Source organism: Urocitellus parryii, chromosome 2, assembly GCF_045843805.1.
Source record: "Urocitellus parryii isolate mUroPar1 chromosome 2, mUroPar1.hap1, whole genome shotgun sequence".
Lineage (NCBI taxonomy): Eukaryota > Metazoa > Chordata > Mammalia > Rodentia > Sciuridae > Urocitellus > Urocitellus parryii.
In genome coordinates, this window is record NC_135532.1 from 69,328,678 (window position 1) to 69,351,563 (window position 22,886).

A 22,886-nucleotide genomic window follows, 5' to 3' on the forward strand; every position below is an offset into this window, starting at 1 on the left:
TCTAAGAAAGCAGGGGGGAAAGGTGGTAAGAATAGGATTATAGTGGAAGAAACAAGAGGCAAGGCAAAACATTTTTATTTTCACCACACTTAGATGCTCACTACTAAGTAGTGAAGATACTAAATGAAAAAGACAGTTCTTGCCCTGGAGGAGCTCAGAGACTTGAATAGAAAGCACAGTATAATAATCTAGCAAGAGGATACAATAGCCATTAGATAAAAAGAGAAGGGGTTAAGAGCGGTGAAGGGGTAATGATAGGACAACTACAAGAAGACAGGGAGATGGGGAGGAAAGGAAAATTCTAGATGACTACAGGGAGATGGGGAGGAGAGGAAAATTCTAGAGGACTAAAGAAGTCCAGTCCTTAGACCTGAAAACTGGTAGAAGCAATGACAGAAAAACAGTTTTAAGCCTAGGTCATTTGTGGGTAGGGAACGTCCATTTTGAAGACATTTGAATTTAATATACTAAAATGTCAAGACAGACAAGAGCAACCAGCATAAGAAAATTTTATCCTTAACAATTCCTCAGGCTTCTCTCCTCCAATCAAAATAATCACAAAATCTTGTCAATTATATCTTTTAATAGTTCTTGATTCTGTCCACAGCATCTCTACTGTGGTAACTAATAATATAGTTATCACCATCTTTTGCCTGGACCACTGACAAACCTTCTTAACTTACTTCTGCACATATATATTTATCCCACTTCAATCCATTCTTCACCTAGGAACTAGGTCACCTTTTAAAATCACAAATCTAAGTGGGAACTTTCCTCCATTTAAAACTCAGTATCTTCTCAATTCTCTTAACATAAAATCTAAAAGCACTGGCACTGATTAAAGTATCTTCCAGTAACCAATCTTGGCCCACCTCTCCAGTTTCACTCCACATTCCTCTCTAACTTGTTCAACATCCTCCAGCTACAATGACATTTCTTCAGTTGTCTGAACCTATTGAGCTCCTTTGGTACTTTCACAAAAGCTTCCCCTTTGCCTGAAATTTTCTTCCATATCTCCTGTTACCCACTACTCATCTTTGAATCCCCAGCCTAAGTGTCACTTACTCAGGAAAGTATTTCTAACTCTATAGACTGGGTAACGTCCCCTAACATGCACATTCAATTCATTTTTCATTTTTGATTCAAAATTTTTTAGACTTTATCTCATAACCTATAATTGTAATTTTATTTGAGATTATGATTTAATGCATCATACCCTCACCAAACCATGAGCTCCAACAATACAGAGGCCATGTTCATCTTGTTCACTGCCTATCCTCTTTGTCCAGAAAGGCACCTGGAACAGAGTACTCAATGGTATTTTGAGAGAAAGAGAAAATAAAAGGGAAGGAAAAAGAAGAGGGTTAAAATGAGAAAATTCAGAGAAATAGAATAAACCTTACTTCTAGACAAGCATTAGTCAGAGAGCAAAATAAGAAGAGGATTAAGATTAGATTCGTAGATAACAACAAATCATTTAAAGGATATCTAGCCAGAAATATCCACTGAAGAGTTATTTTACATACATGGGGTTATTTTACACAAATTTTGGTGGAAAGGATGTAATATAAACAACATATATGGCTGACATTTCTCCAGAATATTATGAAACAAATTAAAGAAAAAAAGGTGGCTGACAGTGCTGAATGCTAAAAATGAATAGATACATCTAATTATAAAATCTATCCAACTTCCAAACAATGTGGTAGCATTTAATTGATTAAACAATTCTGATGAGTCTGAACCAACCAACTCTTGCATATAGGCCATCTGAAGAACCAGCTTTCCTAAAATTACTTACAAAATAACTTTAACTTATTTTAATGTGTTTATTGACTTGATTTTTTTTATAAGCACAGAATTATAAAAAAAGATTCAGCCAGGCACAGTGGCATACCTGTAATCCCAGCAGCTTGGGAAGCTGAGGCAGGAGGATCACAAGGTCAAAGCCAGCCTCATCAACTTAGTGAGAACCTGTCTCTAAATAAAATATTAAAAGGGCTATGGACGTTGCTTAGTGGTTAAGTGCCCCTGGGTTCAATCCCTGGTTACACGCCCCCACACACAAAAAGAAGGAAGGAAGCAAGGTAGGAAGAAAAAAAATCCAGAAATAAACAGAAAATTATATAAAGAAAATCTATTCATCATTGGAAAATAATACTATTTGCTAGTAACGTTAACATTCCATTATACGATTATATCTAAATATGAGTAAATTTTTCATATGTGAGGATGAACAGAGAAAACTCTAGGAATCATCCTTACACACTAACAATTGACTTTTGAATCTCTAATTTTATTATTTAGAATTTTATATTTTAAGTCAATAAGAAGCTTAATGAAGAGTATATGGAATTGTTCCTGAGACTTTTAGTCTTCTCAAAAAAAAAAAAACAAAAAAACCTCTACCCACTAGATCTAAAAGAATTATAGCTAAAAATAAAAAGTAAAAGGTAAAATGCCATATTTACCATTAAATATTTACTTCAAAAATTCAAAGGAAGAATTTATCTTAACAGCTACACTGTTGAAAGAAAACCAAATTCTTCTGCAATGTAAGAACAAATGGATTTTACAAGTTATTCAGTGATATAGATCATTAGTTTCTCTATCAGAGTCTGTTTTCTAACAAAAAGTCAGTCATAATATAACTTTAAAATTTCTCTCATTCAGATCTATTTGTTCATTTGTCAAATAAAGATATAAAAGAGATTATCTCTGAGGTTTCCTCTAACTCTAAAATACTAAGATTTTGATAAATTCAAATTTACACAATTTCTGGAATAAAGTTTTCAATCTTTATCTTAATTTTACTTAGTAATGAAAACTAAAAAATTCCTGTGCCAATGGTCTAAAGCAGGAATAGGTGAAACTGTTCTCCAAGTAAACTATTCTTACACTTTGTGAGCCACAGGCTCTCTACAGCAACTACTCAACCACTATAGCATGAAAGCAGCCACAGAAAGCACATAAACAGATTGAGTGTGGCAATAAAGCTTTGTTTCTGAATGCTGAAATTTGTAACTCATTTAATTTCCATGTGTTAAAAATTTTCTTTGTCTTTTCTCCTCTTTTCAACTTTATAAAAATGTTTTTAAAAATTCTTAGCTCTAGGCCACTCAAAAGGAGGAAGAACATGTCAGGATTTAGTCCATGGGTCACTGTTTGATGACCTCCCTGGTCCAAGTTACACTTTGATAATACTGAATCAGAAAGATTCATATCATTCATTACATATATATATATATATATATATATATATATATATATATATATATATATATATATATCAGAGAAGACTACTCAATACATCACTATGCTTATACAAATAATCACTCTTAAAATTATGTACCTTTCCTTTTTGTAAAGAAACATTCCTGACCTCCACTTCCCTAGTGTAAGATACTAATGAGAAACAGAACACTGATCTTCCTTCAAGGACTAGACTAACATAACAGAGATATGGAAGCAATGAGGACTAGACAAACTAAAGATCCACAGATAGAAGAGTACTTCCAAAATGAGCTGAGACCTCCGTTGGGGGCATTTAAAGAGTTTGAGCATGAGTAAGAACTGAGCTTCATGTAGGCAAAGGAACTCTACTAAGCAAACAAAAACGATGGTGCTTTGGATGTCCACTTATCTGGAATGAAAATTAGAATTTAGGGCTGGGGTTGTGGCTCAGTGGTAGAGCACTCGCCTAGCACATGCGAGGCCCTGTGTTCAATCCTCAGCACCACATATAAATAAATAAAATAAAGGTATGGTGTCCAACTACAACTAAAAAATAAATATAAAAAAAAAGAAAATTAGAATTTAGAAAAAGCCTAGAAACACGACTAGTTTTGTCAGAAACACATCTCCTCAGTCAGGGGAAGGAAGATATGGAGCCTGCTCAAAAGGAAAGTAAATTTTCCATTGTCTTCTTGCATTTAGAAGACTGAATCCCAGCAGAGAAAGAGGTCTACTTAATTCCTGAATGGACTGAAATGATACCTCATGCTATCTGTCTAACCTTTCTGGGAGAAAAAGAGAAACTTTTCTGGAAGAAAATATTATCTGAAAGAAAATAACTGATTTTTGCATATAACATTAGTCTTGTTTGGGGCACAATATAAACATATTAAGGGACAACCAGAAAAACAAAATAATGTGGTAGATAATTAAAGAGAAAACCAGAAAATTGGGCAGACTCACAGACAATCCAGATATCAAAGTTAGAGGACAATGACTTGACATTGTAGATGTCATTGACATGGTAGATGTAGAGATGAACAAAATGAATCAAATAAGGCAATCTTCAATGTATTCTATTTAAAAAGAAATAAGCAGACATTCCAGAACTATAAATTTGAGTAGTCCACCCTTATGGGGTATGTGTAAGGGGGTTAATTCCAAGACTTCCAGTGGAGGCCTGAAACCCTGATAGTACCAAATCTTACATGTTACCTGAACACAAGCCCTGCAATACCAGTCCATCTCCTAATTGAGACAGCTAAGAGACAGTATGGATATGTTGGACAAAGGAATGATTCACATCTCAGGCAGGATGGAGTTGGACAATGTAAGAGTTTATCATGTTATTTGGAACAGGATGCAATTTAAAACTCATAAGTTGTTTATTTCTGTAATGTTCCATTTGGGGGGTTCTAGGGATTTAACACCCCACTTACTGACTGTAATTGACCACAGGTAGCTGTATCCACAGAAAGTAAAGTTGCAGAGAATGGAGTACCACTATATTTAAAATTATAAAATGTTAGGCAATTTTAAGAGCAGAATATGACACAAGAAGATATATTTCATGGATTTGCAAACAGGCCAAGAGAAAAATATCCAAATTTAGTCACAGGGAAAAAAGAACAACGTAAATGAAACATTATAAGACGTGGTTCACAATCAAATAGTCTTCTCATATTCATATAGTTAGAATCACAAGAGAAAGAAAGATTAATGGGACAAAAGCAATATATGAAGAGATGATTAATGATAATTTTCCAAAAGTTAAAAAATTAACTCAGAGATTTAGGAAACTCAGGGAACTTCCAGCACAAAAATGCAAAAGAAAATCACATCTCAGCACACAATAATCAAACTGCTAAAACAAAAGATACAGGGGAAATCTCAAAAGCAGTCAGAGAAAAGAGATACACTTAAAAACAATACAATTTAAAATGTTCATTTTAAGGGGCTGGGGTTGTGGCTCAGTGGTAGAGCATTTGCCTAATACGTGTGAGGCACTGGGTTTGATTCTCAGCACCACATATAAGTTAATGAACAAATTAAAGGTCCATCAACATCTAAAAAAACAAATTTTTTAAATAAATAAATAAATATAAATAAAAATGTTCATTTTAGGGGCTGGGGTGTAGCTCAGTGGTAGAATGCCTGCCTCGCAGGTGTTGAAACACTGGGTTCGATCCTCAGCACCACATAAAAATATATTGTGTCCATCTACAACTAAAAAAAATTTTTTTAAATAAAATGTTCATTTTTGTACTAAAAAGTATGGTGAAGAGATGCACTTAGGAACTTAGAATTGTATAGGCTACCAAAAATATAATTTTAAAATGAAGATAAAAAAGATGCTTTTAGACCCATAAAAGCTAAAAAAAAAATAACTCTCAAATGACCATTATTATATGAAATATTAAAATAAAGGTCTTTCTTTAATAACTGGTATGACATAATTTTCAATAAAAGGACAAATTTTAAGAAAAGCAATAGAAAAAGATGGAGTTCCAATATACTCCCCAAGATCCCAACAGAGCTAGTGTGGCTGTATTAATATTTGGCAAAATAACTTTTAGGGCTACAGTATCCAAATAAATGAGAAGAGCATTTCATAATGCTGAAAGGATTTATTCAACAGAAAACATAACATTATCAAATGTGCATACATATAATAACATACAGCTTCAAAACAATATGAAGCAAACTGACAAAAGTAAAAAGAGAAAATACAAATCCACAACTGAATAGAGTATATTATAAAATATCTTCCTCTTTAATTGATAGAATAAGTACAAAACAAAATAAATACAGGAAAAATTTAAAACAAGACTAATAAACTCAACCTAACTGACTATACCTAGAAAACTAAATCCAACAACTGCAGAAGGCATCTTCTCTTAAAATGCCCATAGAACATTTATTGAAATAAATGATTTGCTGGACCACAGATCAAGTCTCAACAAATTTCCAAGGACTGCGTCAGAGAACTAGTCATAATGGAAATAAGAAAATATTTTCACTTAAATGAAAATTAAATATGACATCTAAACTTGTGGAATGCAAGTGCTTAGACAAAATGCATAACTTTATTTTTTTAGTTTTAGTTTTAGGTGGACACAATATCTTTATTTTATTTTTTTTATGTGGTGCTGAGGATCAAACCCAGTGCCCCACACATGCCAGGCAAGCGCGCTACCACTTGAGCCACATCTCCAGCCCCAAAATGCATAATTTTTTGAACATACCCAAATGTAAATGCTAAAAACAAAAGAGACTGAAAGTAAATTACTTAGGCTTACAATACAAGAAGATAGAAACAGAACAGCAAATTAAATGCAAAGAATATAAAAAGAAAAAAAATAAAAACAGATACCTATGAAACAGAAAGCAAAAATTCAACAGAGAAAACCAAAGAAAAGTAATAACTGTAATAAATCTCTAGCAACACTTATAGGAAAAAATTTAAAAGCATAAATTATCAATGTGAGAAATAAGAGAAGATACATCACTACAAATATTGCCTATAAATTTGACAATATTAAACAAACAAACAAATTGCTTGAAAACAGTTCTCAACACTAAACAAGTAAAAAACAACATAATACAAGAACAGAATTAATAAATCTTTTTAAAAAATTAAATCTCTATCAAAATCTTATTCACAAAGTAAATTCCCACACTCATGGCTTCAACTGATAAATTCTTCCAAACATGTAAAAGAATTTACTGGCATGTTCTTTCAAACAATATCAACCTCAGGCTAATTCTTCCAGTGACTATACAAAGAAAAAAAAACACTTCCCAACTCATTTTATGAGACTAGCATAACTCTGACACCACAATTTGAAAAGGAGATTTTCAAAATGTGAAAATTTTAGCCAATGGCTCTAATTAACACAGAAGCAAAAATTCTACATAGCCAAAAGAGGAACCAACCCAAATATTTACTGAATAGTAAATGGATAATCAAATTATCTATAACAGAATATGATTCAGACATAAAAATGAAGTAGTGATTTTTGCTGCAATATGGAAGATGCTTAAAAACATTATGCAAAATGAAAGAAACAACGGTTACAAAAGGTCAAAATTATAAATTTCCATTTATGTAAAATGTTTATATAGGTAAATCTATAAAATCAAGAAGAAAATTAGTAATTGCCAGAAGCTAAAAGGAGAATAGGGAGTGACTGCCAATATCTACAGAAATTTTGGGGGGGGGGGTAACAAAAATGTTCTAGTTGCACAACTTTGTTAATATATTAAAAATTACTGAGTTGTATATACATTTTAAAGGTTGAATTTTATGGTAAGTAAATTATCTCTTTATAAAAAAGTACAAGAAAAAAAATCATTTAATAATTTTATTATCTAGTAATATAAAAAAGATAACATATAAGATACAAATTTCAAATAAACAATAACAGAATAAGCACCAATCATTTAAACAAAAGCAGAAAAAGTTAGTTAATAAAACTCAAAAGCCACTGATGATGAAACACCTCAGTAAACTAGGAACAGAAGAGAATTTACTTAATCAAAGATTATCTACAGAAACTGGGATTGTGGCTCAGCGGTAGAGTGCTCGCCTAGCACAGGCGGGACCCGGGTTCAATCATAAAAATAAAGGCATTGTGTTGTGTCCATCTACACCTAAAAAATAAATATAAAAAAAAAGATTATCTACAAAATATCCCTACATTTAACACTATACTTAGTTATATTCAATTATGAAAATTAAATACTCCCACAAAGTATAAGGAAAATGCAAGTATTTATACTGTCATCACTTCTACTTAACACTGTACTGAAGGTCAGTAAATGAAGCAAAAGAAACAAAAGTCTTAATGGTTGAAAGGTAAAAAGTAAGCAAGGCACAGTGGCGCACATCTATAATTCCAGACTCAGGAGACAGAGGCAGGAGAATTATAAATTCAAAGCCAGTCTCCACAACTTAGGGAGGCCCTGAGCAACTTGGTGAGACCCTGTCTCAAAATAAGAACAAAAAGACTCAAGATGTGGTTCAGTGGTAAAGCACCTCTGGGTCCAATCCCCAGTACAAAAATAAAAAGAAGAAGAAGAAGAAGGAAAAGTAAAGTATTTTCATTTCATTTGTGCATAATTATATTTATAGAAAATGCAAAATAATTCACTAATAAAGAATTTATAAGAGAATTATAAAGGTCACTGATATCAAAAATCAATTTTTAAAAATCAACCATTTTATTTACTAAAGTTTTTCTATAGAAGCCAGACTTATTCTCCCATGTAATTAATGTAATGATACTTCATCACTATGTTCAGGAATCACTGAATAAATAAGAGGGAACAGTAGTCTGGTTTTCATCCAGAAAACTTTTACATACTTAACCTAGCATGCTAATTTGTTGGAAGAAAAGAGATTTTAACAGTTCAAATTGATTTGGGAAACAGATGCAAACAGACTTCCTATATATATATAGCTCAGTCTCTGCTATGATTTAGATATGAGGTGTCTCCCAAAAGCTTATGTGAGGCAATTCAAGAACATTCAGAGGTGAAATGATTGGGTTAGGAGAGCCTTACTCTAATCAGTAGTCAATCCATTGATAAGGATTAACTGAGAGGTAACCATAGGCAGGTAGAGTGTGGCTGCAAAAGGTAGGTCACTGGGGGTTTATATTTTGTTCATGGTAGGGAGCTCTCTTTGCTCCCCAGTGACCTGTCCTGAGCTGCTTTCTTCCTACTTCCACCATGATGTTCTTCCTCATCTTGGGCCCAAAGCAATGGACTTAGATCTCTAAAATCTTGAGTGCCAAATAAACTTTTCCTCCTCTAAAACTTTTCTTGTTAAGTCTAGCAGCTAAAAAGCTGACTAAAACACTCTCCACCTTGTCTGAAAGTTTTCACATGGGGAAAAGATATAAATAAAGATACCTTGGCAGTGGCAGAGCAGCAGATGAAAAATGAGAGAGGGGGAATGGGGACAGGATAGAAAACGAGGGGAGAAGTCTCTGAAAAGTTGTGACTATAGACTATGCTCCATGCAGATTATACTCAAAATACAAATAGCCTAGACAAGCCACAAAAACACAAACTATGAAGCAACTGTAAAACATTCTGAAGACAACATTTCATCCCAGGTCTCAGAAAAAAACCCAGATTATAAGAGCTAACAAATAACTAGGGACAAACTCACAAAAGGTACCATGACTGAGAACAGAAGAAACAAAAAATAGACACAAACAAGACCTCAGATGGTAGAATTTTCAGATGGTTTAAAAGACCACTATGTTTACCAAATTTAAAGAAATAAAATACTAAAATATCTTCAATGAAGAGATTCCATTTGAAAAAGAATCAAACTTCTGGAAGTGAAAATAACTGAAACTAAAAATTCAATAGATGTATTTTAAAGCATACCAGACACAGCTGAGTGGAGAATTTAAAATGTAGGGGGAAAATTATTTTTTAATCTATAATTCTGCCCAGAAAGAAAAAAAGGCTGAAAATATGACTCTAGACTTTTTCAAAGTATGAAACCTCCTACTACTCATCATTCCCCCACCCCAGAAGACAGAGCCCTTACCCTAACCAACTACAACTTACCTCTCATTCACTAGACTCCATATCTCAATCACCAACCATCAGATTTGCCTAACTACTTATATTCCCTTTCTTTACACTGTATTGCAGTCCATATCCATCATCAGAATACTGATCTAGAACTATTTATGTTCTCTAACTATAAAAGCATGCCCACACCATAAAAAAGTTACACGTTTCTAGCCACTTCAATTCCTACTCATCAACTCAGAACAGATTTAACTATGAACTTGATAAAATGTAGACACCATTATGAATGTTTTCTTTCCTTTCATCCATCTTGGCATAATCTCTACTAGGACTTCATTAATTATCCCCCATTTCATTCTTATTCATTCAGTGATTCATTCATAATCTCTCCCTCTCTCCAATTTCTCACCTCTTTCAGCCTACTGGGCAAAAGAATACAGAATTTACAAATGGCCTGGTTCAGATGTAGGCTCTGTCATTTACCAGCTTTGTGATCTCGGGAAAGTTACTTAAACTTTCTGTGTCTCAGTTCTTTCATATGTAAAATAGGATGAAATAGTATTTCTTTCATTGGATGATAAAGCACTTAAAAATTGTACCTAGGAGTGCTTTAAGCCAAATTATATTGTTATATTGTGTATTATGTACTTGTACAAATATGTAACACCAATTTCATCAGTAGGTACAACTACAATGCACCAATCAAAAAAAAAAAAAAAGGTGGGAAAAAATCCAAAACAAAAAGACTTATAGTATAAGTATTTTTAGTAAGTGTTAAATAAATTTTATTTATTATTAGTCCCCAAAAAGAAGACTTTGAGTCAATGATTCATGTGCAGTAGCTGTTCTGAGAGATAATTCTTCAGGAAAGGAAAATAACAAGTAAAAGAGCAATGAGAAGGAAGTCAAGAAAGGTTACATTATAAAACCTTTTACCCAGATGTAAAAGAGCTTGACCCTACTGGACAACTCTCATAAATGGTACAGAAAATGGCTCAGAGTTATCCCAACTGTAGGTAAGAAATATGAAGTATTTACCTATCAATTTTCCATCCATTATTTGTTGAAATCTTCTCTGAAAACACAAACTCTCCAGCATTTCTGGACTGCCCTGCACAGAGATCAAGCATGGCACTTCTCTGACAGAAAGTCACAGATATTTACAGTAAACAGTATAAAGATAAATAAATACCAAAGGGATATAACTATGACTCTAAGAACATGTGCTATAGTATCTCTAATCCAAAAGATAATTCTTTATCCCCTTCCCTAAGCTACCACTCTCCTTTCCTTTCCAACATGATTTCTAAATACCCTACTCCCTTCTTCATCTAACCTTACTATAGCACTGAAATGTGACTTCTTCAGCATTTTGAAAAAAGAAGGTGAGGGTGAATGGATGTTAGTTCATAAATGATCTCTTAATGCCAACTTTGTGATCAGGCCTCAAACCTCTGTTTAACTGACCTGAAGGAAAAGAGAGTGTGTAAGTAACAGTATGTTCATAAAGAACCCTTGAGCACAATGAACATAACGTAGCTGAGACAAGATTGGGAGAACCTAAGCAGAATACTTTTCAAAATACCATCTAGAGGAAATTTAGCAACAAACTACAGACTGCGATACCAAATGCAATTTAGGTAATATTTGAAACCACAAGACTGAACTAAACAATGAAGAAAATTTAGGACACTGTCAGTTCATTTGTTGTCACTGTGACCAAAGTACTTGACAAGAACAACTTAGAGGAAGAAAAGTTTATTTTAGGTCTTGATTTCAGGTCTCAGTCCATCATCAGTTTACTTCACAGCTCTGGGCATTAGGTTGAGGCAAAAAACATGGCAGAAGAGTGTGGCAATGGAAAGCTGCTCAGTACATGGCAGCCATGAAGCAGAGAGAGAGAGAAAGCATGGATTCAGGGACAAGATATAATTCAAGGCCATGCCTCCAATGACTTCTTCTCGTCACACCCCATCTTGTCACATCTGCCTACAGTAACCACCCCGTAATCCATTCAAATTATTAATCCATCATATGGATCAATCTACTGATTAAGTTACAGTTCTCATAACCTAATCATTGCACCTCTGAACATTCCTGCTTTGTCTCATATATATAAGCTTTTGGGGGATACCTCATATCTAAACTACAAAATACCAAGAATGTACTCCTAAAAAACAAGTTCCTCATTCCTTTGCATCTACAAGAAAGGCATTTTCCTTTCTATATTTGAAATCTAATTATCTACTTACATCAATATTCCTTCTTCATTTTCTAACACCAAAATATGTCTAAATCCACTCTATTCCATCAGTATCTAATGCCTTTTTCTGAGTTTATTTTTACTGCAATTGCTTCTTTGAAAGTGCCCTGCTTTGGGGATCTGCTCCTTTTGATTCCTCTTCTACAACGCTACTAGGGATCTGTTCAAACTGAAAGTTTAATTATATCACTACATTACCTAAAAACCTATGATGGTTCCACACTGTTGTCATATAAAGCAATACCTGGAACAAAATAATCTGGTCCTAACATATCATTCTAGTCTCATCTCCTACCCACTTAATTCTCATTCACTAGCTCCCCAAAACTTCAGTTATTGCCAATATTTGTGTTGATTTTACCTGAATCTACAATGTACCTACACTGAAGTACCTACCTCCATTTATCTCAAGGGCCAGCAAATTATAGTTCAAAGTCCAAATCTAATCTGTGACCTCTTTTTGTAAACAAAGTTATACACAGCCATGTTCACCTGTTTACATATCGTCTACCAATGCTTTCAAACAAAAACAGGGTGAAATAGTTAAAACAGAGACTGCATGGCCACAAGGCGTAAGTATATGATTATATACATATATCACTGCATATATGCCATATGTATACACCATAAAGAGTACTTATGTGCCATTAATGTATGATTTTATATACATAAGATAGCAAACAGTATCAGGTGTGATAAGTAGATCCTCAGAGGAAAATAAGAGACTGGGTCTCAAATAACATGAAGAAATAAAGACCCAAACTTGCCAAATTAAATAATGATCATCACACAGATTTCAATAGCTCGATGAATACCAAGTAGGATAGGATAAGCACACACCAAAAAAAAAAAAAATTCCCAATTTTGCCAATGTGATCAAATTGCTAAAAATGAAAGAGAAAATAAAAAAATCACAAAAGGAGCTAGAAAAGAGTATTCTGATTCCAGCAAGATGGCATAAACAAAAGACAGCTTATCTTCCCCACTGTTTATAACAATACTTTGGGCAAAGTACAAAAAGAGAGGAAGAGAGAAAGGAGAAAAAAACTTATTTGGGGACTCTGAAAAACAAAAAACAGATTGTGGAAAGGAATCAAACTTGAAAAAGCAACCCATAGGAGCATGAATTTCCCAATTTTATTTTTTTTCTCCTTTCTCTAAAGTTTTGCCTACAGGCCAGAAAGTAATCACTGCCCTACAAGGCAACACTCCAGTAGCTAAAAATCCAAGAGAAATCTCTTTCTGGCCAGGGGCTCCTGCATGCTGGAGAATGTGAAGAAGCCCCTTTTCCCACTTCCTCTGGCCAAAAAATAAGATTTCTCTTGGAAATTTCTGAAGGAATTTCAGAAGGAAATTCTGAAAAGAGAAAGACAGGGAAAGAGACAAATTAATCCTGTCCATAAACACACATATACATTTTGGACTTACACTGGAGTTGCACAAGTATGAGTCAAACCATATCAACTGCAAATTAATATTTGAACCACCATTGCAGAAGGCAAGACCAAATTTGTTGTCAGAACCTAAATGAGCTGATGATCTGCTAACTGAAACAACAAAAACCAATATTCTCCAGGGAATTATAATAAGCCCAGAAGACTGCAAAACATTTAACATCTAAGATACAACCCAAAATTCTTACAATAAAAAGAGAAAACTGTGGTTGATTTCAAAAGAAGAGACAATCAAAAGATGCCAACTTTAAGATAATCCACGTTATAGCTAAAAATAACTTTAGAGCAACAACTATAAATATGCCCCATCAAGTAAAGGCAAAGACAACTAAAGTGCATCAAAAGAAGTTTTCAATTAAGAAAATTATTTTTAATTAGATTGAATATAACAAGTAAAATAAAAAATTTACGTCATGATTCAATAAGAAAATGAAAATGACAATTCAATAAGAAAATTTTTTAAATTTTTAAAATTCAATAAGAAAATGGATCAATAAAAATATCTAATCTAGCTGGATGCAGTGGTGCATGCTTGTAATTCAATGACTCAGAAGGCTGAGCAGGAAGATTACAATTTCAAGGTCAGCCTCAGACTCTTAGAAAATTTAAAATTTTATGGTAATTGTACTGGAGTTGCTTTTTATAGTCCCCAAGTAATTTTTTCTTTTCCTCTGTGTGTGTGTGTGTGTGTGTGTGTGTGTGTATGTGCGCGCACTAAGTATCTAGTTGTAAACAATGGATAACAGATAAAAATTAGAGCAGAACATCTTTTAAAAATGGCAGAAAAAAATCCTAAAACAGATGAAAGACACACATGTACATATTCAAGAATTTCCGCATTCTTCAAAGAGGACAAACACAAAGAAAACAATGGCTAGACACATTAAATCAAACTGCTAAACAGGAAACAAATTCTGAAAACAGATAGAGAAAAATAACAAAATGTACAGGAGAACAGTTCAAGTTGCCAAAAATTTCTTGTCAGAAACCATAGAAATGAAAAGCCTAACAGTTTACTATAGTGCTAAGAGGAAAAAAGCACCTACTCAGAATTCTATGTCCACCTAAAATATCCATTGGGAATGAAAGCAAAGACATTCTCATAAAAACAAAGAAAGTTTATCCCCATCTGACTACTGTACAAGAAATGCTATTGTAAACATTAAGCTGAAATGAAATGTATCTTCAGGATTAAAGGAAGAACCACAGAAATAATAAATACACAGGTAAACAAAATAAAAAACATTTTTCTTTCAGTTCTTTAAAATACATGACTGTTACCAGCAAAAATGATAATATCATATGGTGAAGTTTTCAAAGCATGTAGCCACAATATATGACCACACACATCAGTTGGGGAGGGAAAATAAAAAGATGTATATGGTAGAAAGATTTCTCTGTTTTCAGTGAAGCAAAACAACAATAACTCTAGGCTATGAAGGGTTCGGTACGTATATTATAATTCCTAGAGCATAAAAAATTAACATAGGAGATATAATCAAAAAGACTGTTAATAAAATGTGAAAAAAAAATCCAAAAATCACCATGTGACCCAGCTATCCCACATTTTGGTTTATACCCAAAGGAATCAGCATACTACAGTGACACAGCCACATCAATGTTTATTATAGCAGCTCAATTCACAACAGCTAAACTATGGAACCAACCTACATGCTCTTCAACAGAAAAATGGATAAAGAAAATGTGGTTTATATGCACAATGGAATATTACTCAGATTTAAAGAAGAATCAAATTATGGCATTTGCAAGGTGAATGGATGGAGCTGGAGAATATCATGCTAAAAAAACTAAAGGCCAAATGTTTTCTATGATGTGTGAATGCTAATTTACAATAAGGGTGGGAGGGCTAGGGAAGATCAGAGGTAGTTTGGATTGGGCAGAGAGAGAGCAGTAACAGGGAGGGAAGGGTATAGGGAAAGGAAGGATAGTAGAATGAATCAGATATTATTATCTTATGTGCATACATGATTACATGACTGGCGTGATTCTATATTAGGTACAACCAGAAGAATGAGAAGTTATACTTCATTTATATATGATATGTCAAAATGCATTCTACTATTACTCAGCATTACAGAGAATAAAATCATGGCATTTGTAGATAAATGGATGAAGCTGGAGAATATCATGTTAAGTGACATAAGCCAATCCCAAAAAACCAAAGGCCAATATTTTCTCTGATAAGTGGGTGCTGATCCATAATGGGGGTGGAGGGAGGAAGAATGGAGGAACTTTGGATAGGGCAAAGGGGAGGCAGGGAAAGGGATGGGACATGGGGTAGGAAAGATGGTGAAATGAGATGGACATCATTACCCTAGGTACATGTATGAAGACACAAATGGTGTGGCTCTACTTTTATACAACCAGAGAAATGAAAAATTGTGCTCCATTTGTGTACTATGAATTGAAATGCACTCTGCTGTCACATATAACAAATTAGAACAAATAAATAAATAAATAATGAAAACTTTAAAGTGGGGCTGAGGTTGTGGCTCAGCAGTAGCATACTCGCCTAACATGCATGAGGCACTGGGTTCCATCCTCGGCACCAAAAAAATAAATAAATAAAGGTTATTGTGTCCACTTACAAGTAAAATACAAATATTTTTTTAAAATAAAATAAATAAAAAATAAAAATAAAAAATGCATTCTACTGTTATGTATAACTTTTAGAACAAAATTTTTAAAATAATCCAAAAGAAGACAGAAAAGGAGAAAAAAAACAAAGGACAAAGAGTTAAATAAACATTAGACAAACAAAATGGCAGACCTAATACCAATCATATCACTAACTTAATTACATTAAATATAAATAATCTAAATGCTTCAATTAAAGGACAAAGTCCCACAGAGTACTTCTGTTTTATAATACTTTGCAGAGTACTTTTGCTTTATGAGAGGATGGGCAAGGTACTATACATACTGCCCATTTGAGAGAAATTATAAATATAAAAATACAGACCAGTAAAAATTAAATGAACAGAGAAACATAAACATACAAAAAGTAAACATAAGAAATCCTGAAGGGCTATTTTATATTAGAAAAATAAATTGATCCCATAGAGTATTACTGGAGAAAAACAGAGATATCACAATGAAAAAAATACATTAGTAATTTTTAACAATTATCAATGTATACAAAGATAATAACAGAGACAAAAGCAAAAATTGACAAAATTAAAAGGCCACAAATTGGTAGTTTTTAATATTTTTCTCTATTTTATACAACTTGACAAAGAAAATACAGACAAAATATCCAAACAACACTATCATCCAACTTTGTATAATTGATATTCATAGAATTCTAAATACAAATGTGGCAGAATATACATTCTTTTCAAGCGCCTACAGTACAATCTCCAAGACAAACATATACCTGGGAACCAACATTTTGTAATGTTAAAAGATCAAAATGTGCATTAGAAAGTTACATATATACACAACACACAAATATATATAAGAAAACACCAAATATCTGAAAATTAAATAACTCTAAATAATGTATAAATCAATTAAGATCACAAAGAAAAATAGACAATTTTGTATGTGTGCGTATGTGTGTGTGTGGTGCTAGGGATCAAACCCAGTGCCTCATGCGTGCTATGCAAGAGCTCTACTTCAGAGCCACAACCCCAGCCCAAAAATATTTTGAACTAAATTAAAAATACACATCAAGTAAAATGTTTGGTATGCTTCTCAAGCAGAGCTTTGATAAAAAATTAATAGCTTTAAATATTTATATTAAGAAAGAAAAATCTAAAATATAAGTGACTCTAACTAATGAAACTAGGAAGGGGAAAAAAAGCTAAGCAAACTCAAAGCAGAAAGAAGTAAATTTAATGATAAGAAAGTCAACAAAAAAAAAGAAAACAATCAATAAAATACAAAAGATAAAGTCAAAAGCTGGTTCTTTGTAGTTATAAATAAAATTGACTAACTGCCAGCTAGAATGATAAAGTGGCGGAAAAAAACAATGACGAAAATATTATCACAAAAGAAAAAGGAGCCATCACTACAGATCCCATGGACATTAAAAGAAAAATAAAGGAACACTATAAATGACTCTGAGCTCACAAATATGATAATCTAGATAAAATAGAATAATTCCTTGAAAGAGACAATCTGTCAAAACTCACAAAGAAATAGGTAAGCTTAACTGTCTATACTATTTGAAGAAAGTGAATCAATCATTAATAATCTTCCAAAATAAAAAGCCCCACAAGTTCATTAGTGAATCCTATCAAACTTTTAAGGAAGAAATCATATAAATTATCTACAATATCTTTCAAAGGACAGAATCAGAAGGAATACTTCCCAAATTATTTTACAAGGATAATATAACTCTACTATTAAAATCAAAGACATTACAACATCTAAAGACTATAAATCAGTCTCTCTCATGGGAACAGTTCCAAAAAATCCTCAGCAAAATGTTGGCAAATCAAATCTTTCAATATATTTAAAAAAAGTTAGATGCAACCAAATCAGATTTATCCAGGTATACAATGTCTGAAAAAAATTAATGTAATCTATCACATCAACAGGCTAAAAATGATAAGTTGCAGGCTCATATCAATAGATGCAGAAAAAGGATTTGACAGTAGAGGATAGGAAAGGTAGCAGAATACAACAGTTACTAATAGGGCATTATGTAAAAATGTGGATGTGTAACCGATGTGATTCTGCAATCTGTATTTGGGGTAGAATTGGGAGTTCATAACCAACTTGAATCTAATGTATAAAATATGATATGTCAAGAGCTTTGTAATGTTTTTAACAACCAATAAAAAAAAAGGATTTGACAAAAGCCAACCTCTCACTAGTGATAAACATAGCTCAGTGGTAGAGCACTTGCCTAGCATGTGTGAGGTATTGGGTTCGATTCTCAGCACCACAAATAAATAAATAAAGATCCCCCAACTAAAAAATATTAAAAAAAAAAAAACTCTCAGCATCTGGAAATCAAGGGGCAATGCCTCAATGTAATAAAGAATAACTACCAATAACCCTACTGCTAGCTGGGCACAGTGGCACATGCCTGTAATTCCAGCTTCTTGAAGACTGATGCAGGAGGCTCTCCTGTTCCAGGCCAGCCTGACAACTATTGAGACCTTGCTGCAAAATAAAAAAAATAAAAGGGCTGGAGATGTAGTTCAGTGGTAGAGCAACCCAGGGTTCAATCCCCACTACCACTACAACAAAAACAGCCCTACTGCTACATCACACTTCATGGTGAAAAATTAGAAACTTTCTCAATAAGATAAGGAACAATGTAGGCATGGATGTATTCCCTCTCCATTCTTTATCAACATCAGACTAACAGTCTAAGCTAATAAAAATAAAAATAGAAATAAAAAAAGAAAAGGAAAGGAAAAATATACAGATTGAGAAGGAAAAAATAAGCTGTTTGAAAATAACACGATTGACTACAGAAAATCCAAAAGAAGAGATAAAAACTCGAGTAATAAGAGATTATAGTCTAGTTGCATGATACAAGGTTAATATACAAAAGTCAATTATTTTCCTATTCTAGCAATAGAGTTTGAAAATACAAAAGTCAATTATTTTCCTATTCTAGCAATAGAGTTTAAATATATATATATATATATATATATATATATATATATATCCATCCAGCCCAAACAATGAAATACACAGGCATAAATCTAACAAACTATGTACAAAAGGTATACGAAGAAAATGACAAAACTCTGATGAAAGAAATCAACAACAACTAAATAAATGGAGAAATATCTATAACTGTAGATAGGAGGGCTCAATATTATTAAACTGTCAGTTTTTCTCAATCTGATCTGTAGATCCAATGCAATCCTAATAAATACTCCCCAAACATAGTTTCAAGAGCAAACTAACACTGACAATTTCTCTGACAATTTTTCCAACGTTATGGAAGATTCTCTTTATCTCTGGCTAGCATTCCTGCTAGTCCAAACCATTTGACTGACCTCATGTAGTCGTCATCAGGACTTTCTCATGTCCCTTTACCATCATCATTGGACAAGGAGGTATCAAGAGATATTCCTCAGATCACCTACATACCAAACATCTGTGCTCTACTGTGTAACAGCAGTCCTTCCTAATCCAGATAAACAGGTATATCATCCCTACCCAGAGACTTCTTTCTGTAGAAAAGAAGACCCACATCTTTGCAGCAGCTGTAGCTTCAATTATAATAGGATTCTTGCAGCATCTTCTATTGGAAATGTTTCTCATCTGATAACAGTATCCTTTATTTCCCTAGCAGTCAGAGCTATGGAAATGAGAAGCATAGATTTCCCAGGTGTATCATGGAGAGTGATGCTAAGTAGAGCCACTCCTATTTTTCATGTGTTCTTAAGATTGGAAGCATGGGAGGATAGCACCCCATCCTTGCAGGATATTAGATCCAAGCTCCAGGATATCATTATCAGTTCTTCCATCAAAAGAGATTTTAATAATCTATTAAGTCAGCAGCTTCTGGCTGGTATGGTACATGATGAGATAAATGGATCTCATGGATCCTTCTTTGCTATAAAGTGGATCCCTCGTCTCAAATGATCCATGTGCTTAGCTAGTAGTGTTGGATGAGCTCCTGCAAGCTGGAAAAGTACACTCATACTCAGAAAATAAGTCAAATCCAGTCAAAATGAACTATAGTCCTTTCCAAGGTATAAGAAGTGGTTGATCTCCTTGAAGGTTATTCCCTGCGGCTGTTAGGCTAGACATTCAATAGCAGCAGCAGTTGCTACACCAACACTGACAAACAGAAACCCTCTATTGAACTCATGCACAGCCATCATCAGTAATTTTTCCACATACTCACAGACCAAAAAAAATTACCTAACAGTAATATTTATAAAATAATTAGATACAAATAATTAATAATAATTTATGTGATATCACTTTAGTGGTTCTTTGAAAAAGGACACACATAATTTGAAACAAAATACACTTTTTATTCTTAGACAATGACAACTACTTAATTATAGGACATTTATACCTGTTGGGCACCATAAAAACTTCTCAAACTTAGAATCTGAGATTGAACATGCCACCCTCTTTTGATGTTCCACATTTCTGTACATGATTTATATCACAACAACCAACTTCACAAAAATATGACAATATTGAAAGGAATGCAGTATGATCGAATGTCAAAAACATTTACTACCTCAAGCTAATAGTTTATGACAGATTTTACCATGTTTCTTTTGAAATTCTGAAATAGTAGATGGCATACCAGTGCATTTGCTGTGGTACACTGAGGTGCCTTGGTGCAGTTGGAAATCAGTGTACATGTGTGTCTGTGTGTGTATACAGTTCCTTCCTCCCTGGGTCCAGCACCTACAAGTAGATTTGTTGAAAATTAACTCTAGTTATTGGTTAATCTTCATGCAAGCACCTTTTAGCCAGCAGAAGTAGGCCAATTTGAAAGCCCCCAGGGTTCAAGCAAATTTGGGGGTTCATAGTTTTCAAGTGCATCAATTTAGATATCTCAACCTAAGGGCGAGGGGTGCATCCTTTCCTAATCAGAATAGTGACCCTGGCATTAACAGAGGGTCGGTGTTGTGAATTAAACATACCCTGGACCTTTGCTATCCTTACAATTTAACCTCTTTCCTCCTACTGGAGGTTTTCCTTTATATGCTGCTAATAAAAATGTTTCTTTTTACATTTTTCCCCAAATTATCTTCAGCTTTTCATCATCTTTCTCCAACCCATCAATGTTGCTCACCAATACCCCTCTCATTACATTGTTCTAATAATAAATAACTTCCCTGACTCTCTCAAAAGCCCAAGATAGTGTTCCACTTCCACAGAAACTGCATTCCAATTCACACCAGTGAAAATTCTAACAGTGGAACAGCCACAGTACTTGCCAAGGATTAACAGCATCAGGTCTCCACTGATACTTCAGAATGGGGTTCTCATTGCCAGCCAGTACATAAATCTAGCTCCAAAGTCTGTATGTATGTATGTATGTATCTCTCTCTCTCTCTCTCTCTCTCTCTCTCTCTCTCTCTCTCTCTCGTAGGACTAGGGATTGAACCCAGAGATACCTCTGAGTTACATCCTAGCCCTTTTTATTTTCTTCCTTCAAGGTCTTGCTAAGTTGCCCAGGCTAGCTGCGAACTTGCAATCCTTCTGCCTCAGCCTTCCCAACTGCTGGAATGACAGGTCCACTGCAAAGTGTCATTTTGAAATCTACTTCCTCAGAATATTCCTGGTACCACCTGGGTAGAGTCCCTCAGGAAAGACTAAAATGAAGATGTGCACACTCAGAAATATATTGTGGAGTGCTCTCAGAATCTACAGCTGTGAGGCAATGAATGGAGTAGGACTGAGCAGTCAAATGAGCTGACCTATGATGTAGTCACAGGAAGAGCTTGACAAGTCCCAAGAGGAACTAAGGTGAAGGGATGGGCTTTCAAAGTTACCTTGCCTTAGGGCAAAAGAGCCAGGCATTTATACACCTACACAGAAAAGACACTGGCTTCACAAGAAGGGAAGGCTTGCCTTTGGGAGAGGAAGCTCTGTTAGCTCAAGGCAATGCCTGGGGAAAAAACTCAGCTATAATTAGCTTTAGCTACTAATACTCCCATAAAGCTAGAGGAAAATGTGCTAAACTGGGTATGGAGAGAGATCTGGGGCCTAGTAGCACCTGCCACACCACCACTGGACTATGACAGCAATTGGGTTAGTGAGGGAAGGCAGTTAAGCATTTGCTCTGCTTTCTTAGGAGAAACTACAGTTAATAAGAGTAAATTTTTCTTTACAAAAAAGCTCTAGCTAACAAACATAGAAGGAATAATAAAATTATAGGGAAAAATTATCATTTTTAAATCCCTAATAAAATTACTGACTCAGGCAAGGATTATTAAAGGATGCTAAAACCATTAGGTAAAAGATATTCAGTGTGCTGAAGTCATTAGCACATGATTATGTGCTCCTTACAAATGGAAAAAGTAATGTCTAGTGGGTACCATGTTACCCAAGTAATCAGACTCAGCACCATTTTATAGTGAAATAAACTGACAACCTCTGATGGAAGCAACACACAGTATTCAACATTATATACAAAATATCCTTGCTAAAAATGTCTAAACAAAATCTAATGAAACCTTAAGAGATAAACAGTAGCTGGGGCCCTGCCCTTAAGGAGCTAAATTTATATGACATTATAGAAAAGGTTAAATATTAGTGACAAAAAGTGGTCATGATAGCCAGGGGTTAGAAGGAAGGACTAAAAAAACATTCCGAAGTGATGAAGATGTTCTATACTTGACTATGATGATGGTTCCAAGATTCTTCAAATGAATATTTAAAGAGAGTGTACTTTATGCATACTTTAGTATACA

At 33.9% G+C, this 22,886-nt stretch overlaps 1 protein-coding gene across 4 annotated transcripts in view; it reads right to left on the reverse strand.

The window, feature by feature from the left end:
• The window catches only part of Mycbp2 (MYC binding protein 2), a 280,426-nt gene that overhangs the window by 251,413 nt on the left and 6,127 nt on the right, over positions 1-22,886 (reverse strand). The window lies entirely within an intron of this gene.